The 18,371-nt window shown below is 44.8% G+C and overlaps 1 protein-coding gene and 1 non-coding gene across 2 annotated transcripts in view; one reads left to right on the forward strand and one right to left on the reverse strand.

The window, feature by feature from the left end:
* Positions 1-18,371, forward strand: part of HTR4 (5-hydroxytryptamine receptor 4) — a 303,493-nt gene that overhangs the window by 187,589 nt on the left and 97,533 nt on the right. The window lies entirely within an intron of this gene.
* On the reverse strand, positions 6,574-6,711 carry LOC114807207. The gene has a single exon (XR_003755260.1). It is a non-coding gene; the product is annotated as a small nucleolar RNA SNORA7 (small nucleolar RNA).

The raw sequence follows: 18,371 nt of genomic DNA on the forward strand, positions 1-18,371 counted from the left end.
CATGAGGTAGTGGGTAGAACAGCAGTGAAAGACTAAGGCCCCAGAAGAGTATGTAAATCTTGTGAGAGTCAGACTGGGAAATTGCTGCAGTGGCTCTCATGGTTTGTCCCCTTAGGGCCAAGTTTAAGAAAGTTCCCACTCCACTCTGGGGATTCCCAGTTTCAGACCCCATGAGACCAGATGGGACCCTCTCTTTCCCCTGCCCATTCTTTCCCCTCTCCTCTGTCTCCCTTTCCTTTCTCTTCTCTTCCCTCTTCCTCCCTGCTACAGCCTGCACACTCAGCTCTTCGCATGCCAAGCTTCTCGCTGTACCTCGATCTCGTCTATCTCGCCACCGGCCTCCCGCTCACGTCCTTCCTCTGGCCTGGAAAACCCTCCCTCCTCATTTCTGACAGAAATGACTCTTCCCCTCTTCGAAGCCCTATTGAAGGCACATCTCCTAAAAGAGGCCTTCCCTAAGCCCTCCTTTCCTCTTTTCCCACTCCCTTCTGCATCGCCCTGACTTGTTCCCTTCATTCATCTCCCCACCCAGTCCCACAGCACATTTGTAGATATCTGTAATTTATTTCTATTAATGTCTGTCTCCTCCTCTAGACTGTTAGCTCACTGTGGGTAAGGAATGTGTCTGTCATATGCTTACATTGTACTCTCCCAATTGCTTATTACGGTGCTCTGCACTAAGCGCTCAATAAATATGATTGACTGACTCCCCACCTTTTCTTAAAAGGGCCGGGGCCCCTAAAAGGGGCGGTACAAAGATCCTCAAATCTTGGGACCGACTCACAAAAGAGAAGCAGCAGCTTCTAGCGGGAAGAGCCTGGGCCCGGGAGTCATAAGTTCTTGGGCTCTAATCCCAGCTCCTCCGCTTCTCTGCCGTGTGAGCTTGGGCAAGTCACTTAACTTCGCTGTGCCTCCGTTGCCTCATCTGTAAAGTGGGATTAAGACCGCCAACCCCGTGGGGGAATGTGGACTGTGGTCAATTTGATTAGCTTGTATCTAATCCAGTGCTTAGTATAGTGCTTGGCACATGGGAAGCACCTAATGAATACCATTAAATAATCAGGGAAGCTGTCAATCAATCAGTTAACAGTATTTATTGAGCACTTGCCGTATGCAGACCTCCGTTCTAAGTGCTTGGGAGTATACATCTTCTTACCTCAGTTATGTTAAAAAGTATTTAAAGATATAGTATTCATTATTCCAACTGTTTTAAGCTATTAATCCAGTTCACTGTCACCCATAAATGTAACATCAAAAAGTGGGAGAACGTTTGAAGGTGAGGTATCCTTATCTGTAATATTCAATCGAAGCCCACTGTAGAACCTGGGTAGGTCATATGCTTTTTGCCTGTTGATTTTTCTGCTACATGCTGACTATTCCTTTGTCCAAGTAACAAAGACAACTGCTAAAAATAAAAAACATCAGCAGCGCTGTGTTTATAAAACATTAAAAAGCCCTCCAAATCCCGATCCTTTAACACTGGTAATGTTTTCACTCCAGATGCTCACCGTTGAATGTTCTCTTGCGTTAGCAGTTGCAAAGTGAGAAACAGTTAGATGGATTTAAAAAGAAGCTAAAAGTGGGATATTCCTACTCTCCACCATCGCAAGGAAGCAATCAATCCATCATATTTAATGAGCACTTACTCTGCAGAACACTGCACTAGGTGCTCAGACGAGTACAGTAGAGCTAATAGAAATGATTCTTGCCCCCAAGGGTGGACAACTACCCATAAATTCAAAGGTAGGACATAAAAATGCCCTAAATTCATCCATAAAATTATTTCAATATCCATAAATATGGGCAGTTTATACTCAGTCAATCAGTGATATTTATGGAGTGCTTATTTTGTGCAGAACACTGTACTAAGCACTCAGGAGAGTACGATAAGTAGACATTATCCCTTGCCCCCAAGGAGTTTATAGTCCAGTTGACTGTAATCTCCATAGGAAAGTACTTCTGCACCTCAGTCATTTTAAATGATCTCTGCTTATCCTCCAATCTCATCAGGTCTTTCTTAAACACGTCAAAACAACTCCAAGTATTTCATGGACAGGCACACCAGGCTTTTACGTAATTAAGCAATTTCTTTTTTTTCTTTAACCCCTTTCCTAGTGACGCCTAATATTTTTGGCTGTGGCTGGAGGGTTTGAAGGAGCAGCTAAGATCTCTCACCTGAGTCGCAACTGACAGCTAGAAGCCCATCATTATGCAGTTAACTGAAGTTGGGATTATTTACCCTTGGAATCAATCAACCAATTGTATATTTTGGGCACTTACCGCATGCAGAGCACCGTACTAAGTGTTTGGGAGAGTACAATGCAGCAGAGTTGATAGACACATTCCCTGCCCACAAGGAGCTTATAGTCTAGAAGGGAAGACAGACATTAATATAAATAAATAAATTATGGATTTGTTCATAAGTGCTGTGGGGCTGAGGGAATAAAGGGTGCAAATTCAACTGCAAGGGTGACGCAGAAGGGAAGGAGAGAAGAGGAAATGAGGGCCTAGTAGGGGAAGGTCTTTCGGAGATGTGCCTTCAGTTAGGTTTTGAAGGTGGGGAGAGTGATCACGGAACATTACCCAGGAGAAAAAGCACAGAAATGGGGAGTCAGGAGACCCAGATTTAGGTCTCAGCTCTGCCACTTGCCTGCTATGTGACCCCGAGCAAGTCATTTATCCTCACTTTTGCCTCAATTTTCTCCTTTTCACAGGAGGGCTAAGACATCTATTATCCCTCTAAGACTTTGGAACAGGGACGGTGTCTGATTTATGTATCTGTCCCAGTGTTTGGCACATAGTAAGGACTTAATAAATGCAATCATTACTATTATTATTATCACTTGCTCACAGTGAAGCACATCTGCCCCCTTTCTGCCCTCCCACTGAGCTCTACGAGGCCTTTCTGTATTCTGTCCCCATCTGCGTGGCATTTCTCTCATCCCAAGAGCTTTAATGTCAGCCGCAAACTTAGAGGTTTCGTCACACATTCTCTCTTCCAAATCACTTGCGAAAGTGTTAAATGAAAACGGTCCTAGCACCGAGGCCATGTCACTGTTTCTGCCCACCTCTGATCACTGACTCGAGGCTGTGGGCAGGGTCCTTGTTCCCCAAGATACCCAAATTCCTGCTCCTTTGGGCTTTGGGCACGAGATGCTCCCAAGCTGTTTCTGGGTTACATTGGAAAGGTTGGGAGGAAATGGCTGAAAGGGTAATAGACATGGCTTGCATCCTTTCCAGCTTGCCATTCTACTTCGGGTTTTGGGCAAAGTTTTGCTATTTAGGAAGTTTTTCTTATCTGTGATTCCTTAATGGTTCACTTGTGCTCTTTAGTTAAGATCACAATACAGTAAAATTCCACTAATACAGTAAAATTCCACTTGAAAATACAGTAAGATTCCACCGATACAGACCCAAGAGAGGTAGAAACCTTATACTTTGGATTAAAGGGGGAAGAATGAACTGCAATACCAAACACGGAATCTTAGGAAAAATAAAATGCTTCTGGATTGTCACCCAGCCTCTGAACTGCTCTGTGCAGTTCATCTGCACCTCATCTGCAAAATAGGGATTAAATATCTCCTCTCCCTCTTAATGAGATTGTGAGCTCCATGTACAGCAGGGACTATGACCAACCTAATTTTCTTGTAGAAACCCCAGCTCTTAGTATACTGTTTTAATAATAATAATAATAATGATAGTTGTTAAACACTTAGTCTGTGCCAAGTACTATATTAAGCACTGGGGCAGATACAAGATAATCCAGTCCCATGTAGGGCTCACAAATTAAGTAGGAGAAATAACAGGTATTGAACCCCCATTCAGAAGTTAAGTGACCTGCCCAAGATTACATTCATTCATTTAATAGTATTTATTGAGCGCTTACTATGTGCAGAGCACTGTACTAAGCATTTGGAATACACAAATCGGTAACAGAGACAGTCCCTGCCCTTTGATGGGCTTACGGTCTAATCGGGGGAGACGGACAGGGGCAGAATTGGGATTAAAACCCAGGACCTCTGACTTTCAGGACCAGAGTCATTCCACTAAACCACATTGCTTCTCCCTAGGCCACGTTGCTTCTCACGGTAAACTAGTATCATGCTTTTGGTATGCTTTTAGTCTCATGCTGAGAAGCAGCGTGGCTCAGTGGAAAGAGCACGGGCTTAGGAGTCAGGGGTCATGGGTTCTAAACCTGGCTCTGTCAGCTGTGTGACTTGGGGCGAGTCACTTCACTTCTCGGTGCCTCAGTTACCTCATCTGTAAAATGGGGATTAAGACCGTGAGCCTCACGTGGGACAACCTGATTACCTTGTATCTGCCCCAGCACGTAGAACAGTGCTTGGAACGTAGTAAGCGCTTAAGAAATACCAACATTATTTTATTATTATTTTGGATCATAGTAAGTGGTGAAAAATTCCACAGTTATTAGCATCAACTTCAGCAGTGGTATCTTAAGTATTTCAGCATGCAACTGTCCACAAATCTGAAAATTCATAATCCCGCAATCATTTGTAGCATTGAGTAGACCTATTGTGTTGGCACTAATCATCTCCTTTCCTGAAAGGGGGTCAACTGGGAGCCATCAGAACAGGGGCCAGTGGAGCCCTAAATCTATTTCCCTATGAACAGGAGAGGAAGATGGAGAGAGGGAGTCAGTCACTCAGCCAGTCATATTTATTGAGCGCTTTCTGTGTGCAGAGCACTGTACTAAGTGCTTGGGAGAGGACAATATAATAATAAACGGACACATTCCCTGCCCACAATGAGCATAGAATCTAGAGGGGGAGGCAGACATTAATGTAAATGAATTGTAAATATGTACGTGAGTGCTGTGGAGGGGCGAGTAAACAGATGGAGCAAGTCAGGGTGACGCAGAAGGGAGTGGGAGAAGAGGAAAGGAGGGCTTAACCAGAGAAGACCTCTTGGAGGAGGTGTGTCTTCAACAAGACTTTGAAAAGAGGAGAGCAGGTGCCCTCATGAGATTGGTTTGATTTGGCACATGGTAATAGCAGTGATGAATGGTCCTAGAGGGAATAACGAGAGAAAGGGAGGAAAATCCCTGCATTGGAGCCCAGCATGCATGTGGATATTCTATGATAGTAGCTCTGTACAGACTGCAAAAACCCTGAATGGAATTTTTATGGGGGAAAATACTAACTTTATGAAAAGTCTAATAACCTCTTGCTACCCCTCCACCTAACCTCCAGCTAGGAGCGTGCGCAGGCATGTTGGGAGTTTCCAAAGCACTGGGAAGAAAATTCTACCATGCTCATATCAATGAGCAAGTGGGAAAGGCGAGCTCAGTATGAGAATCACATAATCAGGAACTAGAGGAAAGTACGTGGCATACGGAGGCATGGGCGATTAGTTAAAAAATCAAATGAAAGCAAGAAGGTGAAGCAAAGACTGGGGAATTAATAATTGTTAAGGCGCTTACTATGTGCCAAGAACTGTTTTAAGGTCCGGGGTAGATACGAGGTAATCAGGTTGGACACAGTCCCTGTCCCACATGGACCCACAAGTCTTAATCCCCATTTTACAGATGAGATAACTGGGGCCCAGAGGAGGGGAGGTGAATGGAGGAGAGAGAGGGAACAAAAGAACTAAGACAACTCTCCTTAGAAGTTATTTTTGTTTATTACATTTCACTTAGGGGCTTCTTAGCAGGGGATGCAATTTTTAACATCCCAACAAATTAAATAAGAAAAGATACAGTTCATGGATTTAAGTGTCGAATTGAAACTGGTGCTGATCATTTTCACTCACTTATCTGCATTTTGATGACTTCTGTAACTATCTTCCCAGGGAAAGTGCTAGAAAAGAAAGTTGCTACAATGAGCTTGTAATGAGTTGAGTTGATTATATCCTGAACCCTAGTTGATCTCTTGCCAGCCTCTGGTCTGATTTGCATTCTGTGCTGTTCTTTGGCATTCTAAAACTCTGTTGTTGGTTTTTTTTCCCTTTTATGAAAGGTCTTCTACCGGAGTAAGCACTGCATTCATAGAATGCTAAAAATAACATTTTCAGATGTGGTTTCTGTTTCTCAGGAGGGTTTGCCTTAGGCAAGGCGCTCTCATATGTCTGGGAGAAAGAAACAGATCTCTCCCTCTTCTTTATCTTTCCCCTACTCCAATCCCTTATTCTTTCTGAAGAATCCGCACTTCCCTTATCTTCACGTTGGGCATTTCTTCTGACAATTCATTTACTTGATTCTGAAAGAAGAGGGTTGAATAGATTTAAGGTTCTTCTACAGGGTCGGCGGGGGGAAAGAAATTCTGGAACATCTACTACTGTCTTGCGCTTATGCTGTCGAGTCGTCTCCGACCCACATCGACACCATGGACACCTCTCTCTCAGAATGCCCCGCTGTCCATCTGCAATCATTCTGGTAGTTTAGTCATAGAGTTTTGGTAAAAATACAGAAGTGGTTTACTTTCCACACAGTAAACCTATGTCTCCACCCTCGACTCTCTCCCATCATGCTGCTGTCCAGCACGGTTGAGTTTTGATTTGTAACATTCATTCATTCAATCGTATTTATTAAGCACTTACTGGGTACAGAGCACTGTACTAAATAGCAGACGGCCTTCCACTCACTAGCCGCTTCCCAAGCTAGGAATGGAACGGAAACGCCTCTGCTTGACTCTCCCTCCCATAGCCGAGACTGGTAGACTACCGGAAACTCTCCAGATGCGACCCTGAGAGGGGCGTGTGCACTCTAAACCTCAAATATCAGGCACCCTGGACTTCAGGCTATTGCTTCTGTCCACCCAGAAACTTGGGGGCTCAGGGATCAAACCGAGTTGAGAATATATCCAAAGATTGAGATAGATTAATATTCACAGAGTAGCTGCCAGCTTTTCAAAGAGTAAATCACCATCTTCAGCGAAAAAAGAAGGTGTGTGGGGGTGGGTCCATTATGATTCAATATGTCAAAAAATAATTTCCCACCCTTAAAAGCCAAAGCTCTCAGCTGCTGTGGGTCCCCGAATTGCCACTAGTATATCAGATGAACATCTGAAGACCTAAATGGCTTAAAGTTAACAGTAATAATAATGATTATTATTATAGTATTTGTTAAGCACTTACTATGTTCCAGGCACTGTACTAAGCCCTGGGGTAGATACAAGGAAATCAAATTGGACACAGCCCCCTCCGATGTAGAGCGCAAAATCTCAATCCCCATTTTACAGATGAGGTAACTTAGGAACAGACAAGTAAAATGATTTGCCCAAGGTCACACAGCAGACAAGCGGCGGAGCTGGGATTAGAACCCGTGACCTAATGACTCCCGGGCCCATGCTCTATCCACTATGCTGCTTCTCTAACACTGTTATCATGATCAACATCATCATCATCATCAATGGTATTTATTGAGCGCTTACTGTGTGCAGAGCACTGTACTACGAGCTTGGGAGAGGACACTATGACAGAGTTGGAAGACATGTTCCTTTTCCAAAACGAGGTTACAGTCTAGAGAGGGAGACAGACGTTAATATAAATAAAAACCAAGATGTGGAAAATTTGAGGATGGCAGGCACCGTATTCCATATCCCCACTCCCTCTTCCTTCTCTGACTCCCTTGTGCTTGGATTTTACCCTTTTTTCACTCACCCTCAATCCCACAACACTTAGGTGCTTATCTGTAATTCATTTTAATGTCTGTCTCCCTCTCTAGACTGTAAGCTCTTTATGGACAGGGAACATGTCTACCAAGTCTGTGTTATTGAGCTCCCCTAAGCCCTTACTTACTACAGTGCTCTGCACACAGTAAGTACCTGGTTGTTTGACTGATCCTCAGCGGCTGATTTCTGAGTCTTTTCTCCCTGAAGTCCTTTCATTCTGGGGCAGAGAGTGGATCATGGCGGTACCTTCTAATAACCACATCTGTCTCCACATTTTCTTCTGCCTCTCCGCCTCTTTCCTCCCCTCTGCCTCCTGTCATAGCCCAGCTGACCCCAGAGATGTGCTCTTCCTCATAAAAGGACATCTGGCTTGTTTTTTAGTTTTCTGTGAATCCCAGTTAGGCACTGCATTATTCTGGACTGTTCAGGTGAGGTAAGGCCTGCTGGGCCTAAAAGCACCGATGTTAGGATAGACTTTGGCTCCAAATGACCTCTTAACCCAGAACCAACGTTGATGGGAGCTCTTAATTCTCTGTCTCACTTTCTCCCCACCCTCCCTCCTGGGGTCAGTTCCTCCTATGTGTACCTGGGGGCCAAATAAAGCATTACTGATGTGCACTCATTTGACTAGATGTCTGCTAACACCTTCAGATCCAACCAAAACGAATAGAAACTAGCGTATCCTTACCTGGACTCTCTAGATATAAATATGCATTGTAGACTGGTAGCTCTCTGAACAGGGAACAGGTTTATCAACTCTGTTATATTGTATTCTCCCAAGCGCTCTGCACATGTAAGCATTCATTCATTCAATCATATTTATTGAGCGCTTACTGTGTGCAGAGCACTCTACTAAGCGCTTGGAATGTACAATTCAGCAACAGATAGAGACAATCCCTGCCCAACAACGGGCTCACAGTCTAAAAAATACAATATTTTACCATACTCAATAAATACTATTGATTTTCTCCCTGGGGTATGTCCCCGTGTCTCATGTGGTTATGTCAATCATTCAGATTTTTCAGGCACTCTGTGTAGAACACTGTACTAAGTGTGAGGGAGAGTATGACGCAGTAGAGTCGGAAGACACACTTCCTGCTTTCAAGAAGCTTACAGTCAAGCAGAGGAGTTTACAATCTGGTGTCACAAACCAAAAAAAAACACCACCTACTTCTCCCTTCTCAGCTGGAGTCCTTTACTGCTTTGCTTGCTGCCTCCCCAATGTTTTTGATGGAATCTCCTCCAGAGATATCTCCCTATTCAACGCTGGTTGGCTCTGGGGAGTTTCTGGGCTTCTCTCTCCTCAGCTCAAGAGAAAGATCATCTGCTTCGATTAGCTCAGCTTCCATCTTCACACCAGGTTTCAGACCAGTCCGAACTTATGGCTCCATAAGTACTGTACACCTCTGTACTGAAATCCTAGCCTGGACATCTGTGCAGCATAGACATATGTTTTTATTTATTTCTATATTCTTTCTATATTTACCAATACTGCACATTGTTATTTTTTTCAGCTGTTGTGTTATGAAGTGTTTATATTGTTCCCTGTCTTATTCTTGGCTTCCTCCAGCTTTCACTATTTGCAAATACTTTTTGTCTGCCTCTCCTTTCATATGGTGAGGTCTCTGAGGGCAGAGAACTTGTTTTTTTACTACAAATTGTATCCTTCCAACTGCTTAGTGCAGTGCCTAGCGTGAACATGGTTCGCTTTTTAGAAAATAAAGGATCATACAGAGAAAGATCACTAAATATCACCAATGCATAGCTAAGAGCGCTAAAGATTATTGAGACAGCTCCCTTTTTATAAACCGCTATTCAGATTTGTACTAGGCTTTCAAGCCACTGGATGTTTGCAGCCCCATTTTATGCTATTTGTTAATCTCTTACTATGTGTCAGCCACTGTACTAAGTGCTGGGGTAAATATAAGATACACAGTCTCCATCCCACATGGGGCTCACAGTCTTAATCCCTATTTTACAGAAGAGGTAACTAAGACACCGAGAAGTGAAGCGACTTGCCCGAGGTCACACAACGGACCACTGGCAGAACCGGGATTAGAACCCAGCTTTTTCTGACACTCAGGCCCATGCTCTGTCAACTGGGCCAAGCTGCTTCTCCTAACCATCACGTTCACCCTTTCTTCCTTTCCAGCTGTTATTCAAGAGGAGGCTTATAGGTGGCTCTGAAAATCTAGCAGCCTGGTCTGTGAACCCCACACCCTCTCACAACTTAGTTCTTCCTACCAATCCTCCCTTGTTTCCTGTAATTCTTGAACTCTCTCGCTTTCCCTTCATTTTTCCCCTGTCTTCAGAGAGAGTCAAATGAGCAGCCAGTAAGATAGGAGGAGAACCAGGAGAGAGCATGTTAATGAAGCCAAGGTTGGATAGTGTTTTCAGGAGAAGTGAGGGTTCCACAGTGTCAAAGGCAGCTAAGAGATGGAGGAAGATTAGGATGGAGTAGAGGCTGTTGGATTCGGCAAGAGAAAGATCACTGGTGACCTTAGGGAAGGCAGTTTCTGTAGCATAAAAGGGACGGAAGCCAGATTGAAGGGGATCGGAAGAGAACTGGAGGAGAGAAAGTGGAGACAACAGGTGTAGGCAACTCACTCAAGGAGTTTAAAGAAGAATGGTAGGAGAGACCTGGGGCTAAAGGGAGCCATGAGGTCAGGGGAGGGTGTTTTTTTTTAGGATAGGGGATATATAAACATGTTTGAAAGCAGTAGGAAGAAGTCCCTGAAATGTAAAGAGTTGAAGATCGGGTTAGAAGGGAAGAAGTGAGGTGCAAGTGCTTTGAAAATGTGTGAAGAGATGGGGTCGGAGGTGCGGGCGGGAGGGTAGACTTTGCGAAGAGGTGGGAGATCTTGAGATTCTGCTGGGAAAGATGGAAGAGTCAAAGAAGGGACAGGAGGAGGGAGGTACACTGGAGAGGAGCAGGGGAGATTTTAGGGCGATCGAGTCTAATGGTTTCAATATTATCAATGAAGTGCGTGGCCAGGTCATTAAGGACAAGAGACTGGGGCTTGGTCATGGGTAGGGGGCTGAGAGGGAGGGAGGACAGAGGTTTGAGGAGGAAGTCGGAAACGACCGAAGAGGGCAGTGAGCATGGGAGATGATAAGGATGAAGAGGTATCGTTGCCAGATGGAGGAGAGAGGAGAGTTAAAGCGTAAAGCTTTACGGGGATGAATTTGCGATGGACGAGGTCGGCCTGATACCTGGATTTCTGCCAGCAGCTCTACGCAGCTGCTCAACAGATCCTAATTAGGTAACAAATTCCTCAACTATCCGTGGCCTTTCAGACTCCACAGACCTCTCTCAGATATTAGCTCTTTAGAAAAGGTGGGGAAAGCAGAGAGAGGAAGAAAGAAAGGAATGGACACAGACAGAGCGAAGCAGAGACAAAAACGTAGAGAGAGAGAGAGAAACAGAGACAGAAAAAGAAATAGACACACTTATTTTTCCACTCTTCCATCATGACCTTCTCTCCCCTCTCCCCACCCAGAAGGAATGCTCTCCTCAAAGTGTTCAGGGGATTCCCATTTTCTACCTCAGTGTCAGATCACCCCAAGAACAGGAACGGCCTCAGAAAGCCGACCGAGTCGACTGTAGCTTTCCACGCCGAGCGGCTTCCACGGAGGAGGAAATAAATCAACTGTCACCCCGGGGGATCGGCCAAGGCCAGATCCAAGCAGCGCAGGGAAAAGGAGAACTGAGCTGTCAGCAGGTCAGAGTCACCACCTTGACCCCAGAGGGTCAGGCCATGCTTTAGAGGCCCAGTGAAGCAAAGCCTCGAAAACCATAGCATAGCAGAGAACAGTCGAGTGTCAGCAGCAGGAGACAGGTCAGCTTGGTGGGCACCAATCTGAAATTGGGTGACTGTCCTCGAATAATACCTTGGGAGACGCATAACCTTAAAAGTGAAAAATGATAGCAGCCCCAAGTACTACGGGTAACGAAAGCAACAGGGAAGTAAGGGGTAATATTTTTGTGCATTCAGTGTAGACGGGCTCATTGGTGACCTTTGAACTCATTAGCCACACTAGCCCAGCCTAACACCTCACTATCGTAGCTTCACCTCTAATGTCTCTCATACACACACACACACACACACACACAAACCCCTCAGCAGCTCCAGCTGATCAAAGGGGAGAAACAGTACTGGGTGAAAAAAGGTGGCAGGGAAATGCGGGTATCAGTTAATCATATTTATCGAGCCCTTAGTATATGCAGAGCACTGTTCTAAGTGCTCAGGAAAGTACAGTGCAGTCGGTAGACAAGTGCCCTCCCCACAACGAGCTAGTGGGAGGTCTATAATAATAATAATGTTGGTATTTGTTAAGCGCTTACTATATGCAGAGCACTGTTCTAAGCGCTGGGGTAGATACAGGGTAATCGGGTTGTCCCACGTGAGGCTCACAGTTAATCCCCATTTTGCAGATGAGGTAACTGAGGCACAGAGAAGTGAAGTGACTTGCCCACAGTCACACAGCTGACAAGTGGCAGAGGGAGATTCGAACTCATGACCTCTGACTCCCAAGCCCGGGCTCTTTCCTCTGAGCCACACTGCTTTAATGAATCTTGCATCTCCTACTTCCCTGCTTCCTCATGGTGGTCCTCTGTGCCCTGAGGCACCTCTGACTCCCTCTCCTCCCTCCCAACACAACTCAAAACTGGAGTCATCCATTCAGTCGCATTTATTGAGCGCTTACAGTGTGCAGAGCATTGTACTAAGTGCTTGGACAGTACAATTCGGCAACAGATAGAGACGATCCCTACCCAACAACGGGCTCACAGTCTAGAAGGGGAGAGGCTTTCCCTCCTCACCCAAACTGCCCAAGGCTGGCATGGGAACCCTGGGCAGTCTTTAGGTCCTCTCTGTTCCCCCTTACCACAAAATAATCTGCACAAGTGCTCCGAAGTCATCAAATAGTCGAGCCCCGAGAGCCCTTCTGCCTGCAAGACCTGGGTGAGAAGAATTGCACAGAGGCCTGATCACGCTTCCCTTTGACCCGGAAGCTCAGAGAAAGAATAAAGAGGGAAGAAAAGTCACTAGAAAAGTAGAATTTTCCCAGGTTGTCATCCATATGCATGAAATAGTGCAGAGACCCACCTGCATATTTGCATAATATTTGCATGTGATTTGCATATTCCTCTATAGACCTTGCGGTCTATTTTCGGCACTTTTCAAGTTAAAAACGTATTGTGGCTCCGTTTATGGGTACCTTTCGATGATCTTTCTCCAGATTTCTTTTGCTCCCCTATTATCAGGGAACCTAAACTGGAGAATTTTGCTAGTTTGGGAGAGAGGAAGAGTGATTCATAGCCCATGAGTTCTAACCCCAATTCTGTCACTTGTCTGCTCAGTGACCTTGGCCAAGTCACTTAACTTCTGTGTGCCCTAGTTTTCTCATCGGTAAAATGGGGATTCGATACCTGTTGTCCCGCACCCTTCAGGTTGGGACACCTGAAAACCTTGGATCTACCCCAGTGCTGAATACAGTGCGTGCTTAACAAATACCGCATTTAACGATTATTAATTACTCATTCCCCTTCTCCCTTCCGCAGGCCTCCTCCATTCAGAAACAACTCAGTATTAGGCAGCTTTCTTTGAATGCCTCCTGCCATTATATGACACGTTATCATTGCCAGCACCTCAGAGGGGATGTGTACCGGAGACACAGTATCCATCTCTCGGCTTGCTATCTGGACCACTCAGTGGCTCTTCAGAGGGGACCATTTTCTATTACCACGGATGAGGCAAGCTGGTACTTCAGGTTATCGAAATCCCAAAGCCAAGCACAACTATCCCTTCCCACAGCCGCCCGTGGTCCCCTTCCAGGGAACGAACGGCTTCTCCAGCCATTTTTCTTCTTGGCTGTATGTTCCCCCATCTGCCCGTCTCTGATATGGCTCTAGTCAGTCGGTCAGATGTATTTATTGAGCACTTACTGCATGCAGAGCACTATACTGAGTGCTTGGGAGAGTACCAATAGAACAGACACATTCCTTGCCCACAGTGAGCTTACAGTCTAGAGGTTCTGCACCCCGGCTGCCCCTCTTCTCTTTACAGGAGCACGGTCAGAGGTCCACCCTACTTAGTTTCTGCACACGTCCAGAGTTGGGAACGCACCCTCTAGACCGTAAGCTCACAGTGGGCAGGGGTCGGGGTCTTGTCTACAATTCTGTTGTGTTGTACTCTCCCAGGCGCTGAATACAGTGCTCTGCACACAGGGAGTGCTCAATAAATACAATCGATTGATTGAGCTCAGTGGGTGGATGACAAGGACCACTCTTCTAATGTGGCCGAGGCAGCCACCCCCTGCCGGATTTTGGCAGAGCCCCATTTAGCTCTGTTCATCTGAATCCCTGATCTTCTTTGGTTGAAGATTAATAAACTGTTTTGCCTTCACACCTTCTTGCTTTCTAAGCTCTCAGCCTCCCCTGGTTCCGGCCATTCACTTCTTCTGAAACCCGGAAGGGGATGTTTCTGAGGAGGTGGGGAGAAACATTGGAATGGACTGTATTACTGAATTGGGTTGCAGGAGAAACTTTTCAGCCACATCAGTTTTTAGAGTGTTGATTTGAAGATTTCTCAGGTACAAACTGAACTATGTTCTTCGAGGCCTAATTTTTCAGAAAGAGCTCTTTCCTTTTTGATGACAATTTTTAAAACTTCCTAAATGCAGTCCAAGGAAAGCGGTTTCAAAATCTGATACCTTATGGTCATTTTTGTGCCAACTTCTGAAGAAGCCGAGACAACAGAATTTTGTGGCACAATAAATGATGGTGTGAAAAGTAAGAGAAAAAACAAGGGAGTAATATTGAAGACGGTCAAATTAAAAAAAAAATTGGCAACAAAATTGGGTGCTGCTTCATCTAAGCTGCTTTACAAGGTGGAAAGAGAAACAAATAAAAAAACTCAAGCGGAGAGATGCATAAGATAAATTAAGCGGCAGCTGACAATTAGTTTCAAATGTTCTCACAGGTCTGTGGCAAAAATCTGCTCCTGGAAGGAAGCATTTGCTGTAATTCTCATATAATGATATTTTATGATGCTATAAATTTAGCTCAAAAAATAAAAAATACCCTGAAGTCAGAATTCTAGTATTGGTCTGTAATGTGAGGAGAATAGCAAGAAAAATGGAAGCTGTAGAAATTGGGAAAAACTAGACATCTTTGATTTTCATGGTGTAGTCAATCAGTGGTAATGATTGAGTACTTACTGTGTGCAGAGCACTGTACTAAGCACTTGAGGGAGTACGATTCCACAGAATTCTCAGACACATTCCCTGCCCATGACGAGCTTAGAGCCTAGAAGGGGAATGATAGTGTTTTGCGTGGTGCACTTTCATCTGCAGTAAGTAGAGCACTGTACTAAGAGTTTGGGAGAGTGCAACAATAGGTCATGGGTTCTAATCCCACCTCCACCGCTTGTCTGCTGTGTGACCTTGGACCAGTCACTTCGCTTCTCTGTGCCTCACCTGCCTCACCTGTAAAATGGGGATTGAGACTGGGAGCCCCACGTGGGACAGGGACTGTGTCCAACTCGATTTGCTCCTATCCACCCCAGTGCTTAGTACAGGGCCCGGCACACGGAAACGTTTAACAAATTCTATCGTGATTATCAACAATAGTAAGACACGTGATCCCTGCTCTCGAGGAGTGACAATTTAGCGGGAGAGACAGACAGAAATGATTTACAAAGAGTGTAAACAAGAGGCGGGAATAAAAATACAGGAGGGAGAGGGACAGATGTATCAGGATGAAATGGCTGAAGAAATGACGTATATATAAATAAATGTATAAAATTGAATAAAGATATACACGTGTACAGGAATGCTAAGCGTAGGGATAAGTGCGTATGGGTTGGATACAAGAGTCCAGCTGTAATAGGACAAGGACTTGGACCTTGTGGCTAGCTATTCAGAAGGAGAGGAAGGGCTGGGTCCGAATAATGTTACGGAGGAAGAATAAGTGAGACTTAGCATTTTATCAGGGTGCAGGCTAAATACCATTGAATGAATACTGAAATAAATGGGGAAAAAGACTGAATTCAGAAAGAAGGCACACTTTTTTTTTCTGGATAATTGCACTGCTCACCTCAAAAGCGATGCTTAAAAATGCTAAGTTAATCTTCCTGCAAGCAAATACCATACCCATCCTATAACTGCTCCATCAAGACATTATGAAACCTTTCAAGATACTGTATATAAAGGGTGAGAGAGAAAAGAGCGCAGCTAGAGATGGAGGGTTGTCGAATGGGAAAATGGCCAAGAAAATCAGCATCTTTGATGTGATTGTCATGCTCTTCACACGCTGACTAGTGTTCAGAACAATGACTCCTCATCTGAAATCAACATTCCTTTTAAAAGTGGTTTTGACCAGCAAAATGCTATTATCCCTTAAGAGGAGAATGGAACCCTTGGTGAAATCTTCTAAAATTGCATCAATACTGATGAAAGCAGTCATTGTGTGCCAGAGGCGGTCAACAAACAATTTGTTGACAAAGTTTAAAATCCCGAAGCACCCTATGAACAAATTGAAGATGATAAAGGGTAAAATGAATCCGCCCAACTTCCCCGCAAACACAACATGCTGTTGATGTCATGAGTTGCTTGGAACCCCAGGGAGAGTCCAATGGATTTAGTTGCGTGCCCAACTGGGACAATAATTATGTTTGTTAAGTGCTTGCTTTGTACCGAGCTCTGTATTAAGTGTGGGGGTATAAAATAAAACCAGATGGGATACAGTTCTGGTCCCACGTGGAACTCCGAATCTACAGAGATGGAGGGGAGAGCAGGTGTTTAATCCCCATTTCGCAGCTGAGGAAACTAAGACCCAGAGAAGTTAAGCGATTTACCCCAGGTCACACCGCAGGTCAGGATTAGAACCCAGGACTCCTGACTTACAGTCCTATGCTCTCTCCGTTAGACCCACCGCCTCTCATTTTGGAAGGTTCCCCCGATTTTCCTCTGGGAGATTATGTGCCAACTCCATGCCGAACGATCAATTTTCTAACGGCAGCGGCATTTCTTGTTGTTTTTAAACGCCGTAGCTGATCCTAGGCCCCAGATGGTGACTGTTCTCGACCACTTCACGGTCTTGGTGTTACTTTAATTGAAGTGAGGTCTATAAGATTGAAAGACCACCTAGCTTCACCTGAACAAGGAAGAAGATGAACGGGCAGTTTATTCTTTTCATCATAGTTTCTAAGGGGGGAAGGGAGAGTTATTTAATAAGCAATGCTCCAATTAAAATAGCAGAGAAATGTACAGTGAACAAGGAAGAGAATCACGTGTTTACTCCCTAAAGAATGAGTTCTCTTTAGTAATTTTCCCATTCACATCCCTTCCTATCAGTAGAGCAGTTGACTTGCCAGTTTTCTTGTTCCTTCTTGGCTCGGCCAATCAATCGTATTTATGGAGCCCTTCCTATGTGCAGAGCAAGGTACTGAGCACTTGGGAGAATACAAAATAACAGAGTTGGTAGACATATTCCCTGCTTACAGTGAGCCACATTTCCCTGCCCACAATGAAATTATAGTCTAGAGGGGGAAGCCGAGATCAATAAGAATAAGTTATGCGTAGGTACGTGAGTGTTTTGGGGACGGGAGTGGGATGAATAAGGGGAGCAAATCGGGGTGAGGCAGAAGGGAATGGGAAAAGAGGAATTAAGGGCTTAGTCTGGGAGGGCCTCTTGGAGGAGGTGGGCCTTCAGTAAGGCTTTGAGGTGGGGAGAGTAATTGTCTGAGAAAGTATGGCTGAGAAGCAGCGTGGCTCAGTGGATAGAGCCGGGGTCACGAGTTCGAATGGTGGATCTGCCACTTGTCAGCTGTGTGACTGCGGGCAAGTCATTTCACTTCTCTGAACCTCAGTTACCTCACCTGTAAAATAGGGATGAAGACTGTGAGCCTCACGTGGGACAACCTGATTACCCTTTATCTACCCCAGCGCTTAGAACAGTGCTCGGTACATAGTAAGCGCTTAACAAATGCCAACATTATCATTAAGTACTGCTTCTGGACATTTCTGCAGGGGGCTGGGATGCCAAGACACTAGTAGTTTCTAGAATGTTGACAGTCCAGACAGGGACTGTGTTTCTAGATTGTTTCTAGTTTCCAGATTGTAAACTCCTTGTGGGCAGGGATCAAAGCCCACCAAGTCTGTTGTACTGCACTTTCCCAAGTGTTCACTGCAGTGCTCTGGACACAGTAAATGCTCAACAAATATCACTGACCAATTGTTCTGCAGGTTAATCCTTCCAGGAGAGAGCTGTTTGCTGTAGGTTTAGATTGTCTTATAGGAGCCACTGTCTTTTTCGTCTTCTTGTTCCAAGTTTCTTCTTTCTCAGCTGTGGGATTGTTTTTAAAGGATGGCAGCGGGAGGAGAGGAAGAAGAAGAGGGAAGGGTTGTGTGAGCTTAAGCTACAGAGCTGTCTTCCAAGTGTTATTCAAAATGAATCTGTATCCCCAGAGTCTTTTAAAAGCAAATTGAAAACACTCTCATTTGCATATGATTCCAGTTTGGGATGCTGATGGCTGATTTGTTAAAGGAGATTTTAAAATGCAGTTTTAGGAGCGGTGCTTTGAAGTGCTTTGCATAAAAAAAGCACTTTATAAATATCTCTGCTTCATCTCTGCTAATATAGACAAGGTAGAATTGCCTCGTGTCATGTGTGCATCATTTTACTGTTTTAAAAGTCTCTGGATTAAAAGAGGTCTCGAAGGTGCTGAAGATTCGGATTCT

This window comes from Ornithorhynchus anatinus, chromosome X1, assembly GCF_004115215.2.
Source record: "Ornithorhynchus anatinus isolate Pmale09 chromosome X1, mOrnAna1.pri.v4, whole genome shotgun sequence".
Lineage (NCBI taxonomy): Eukaryota > Metazoa > Chordata > Mammalia > Monotremata > Ornithorhynchidae > Ornithorhynchus > Ornithorhynchus anatinus.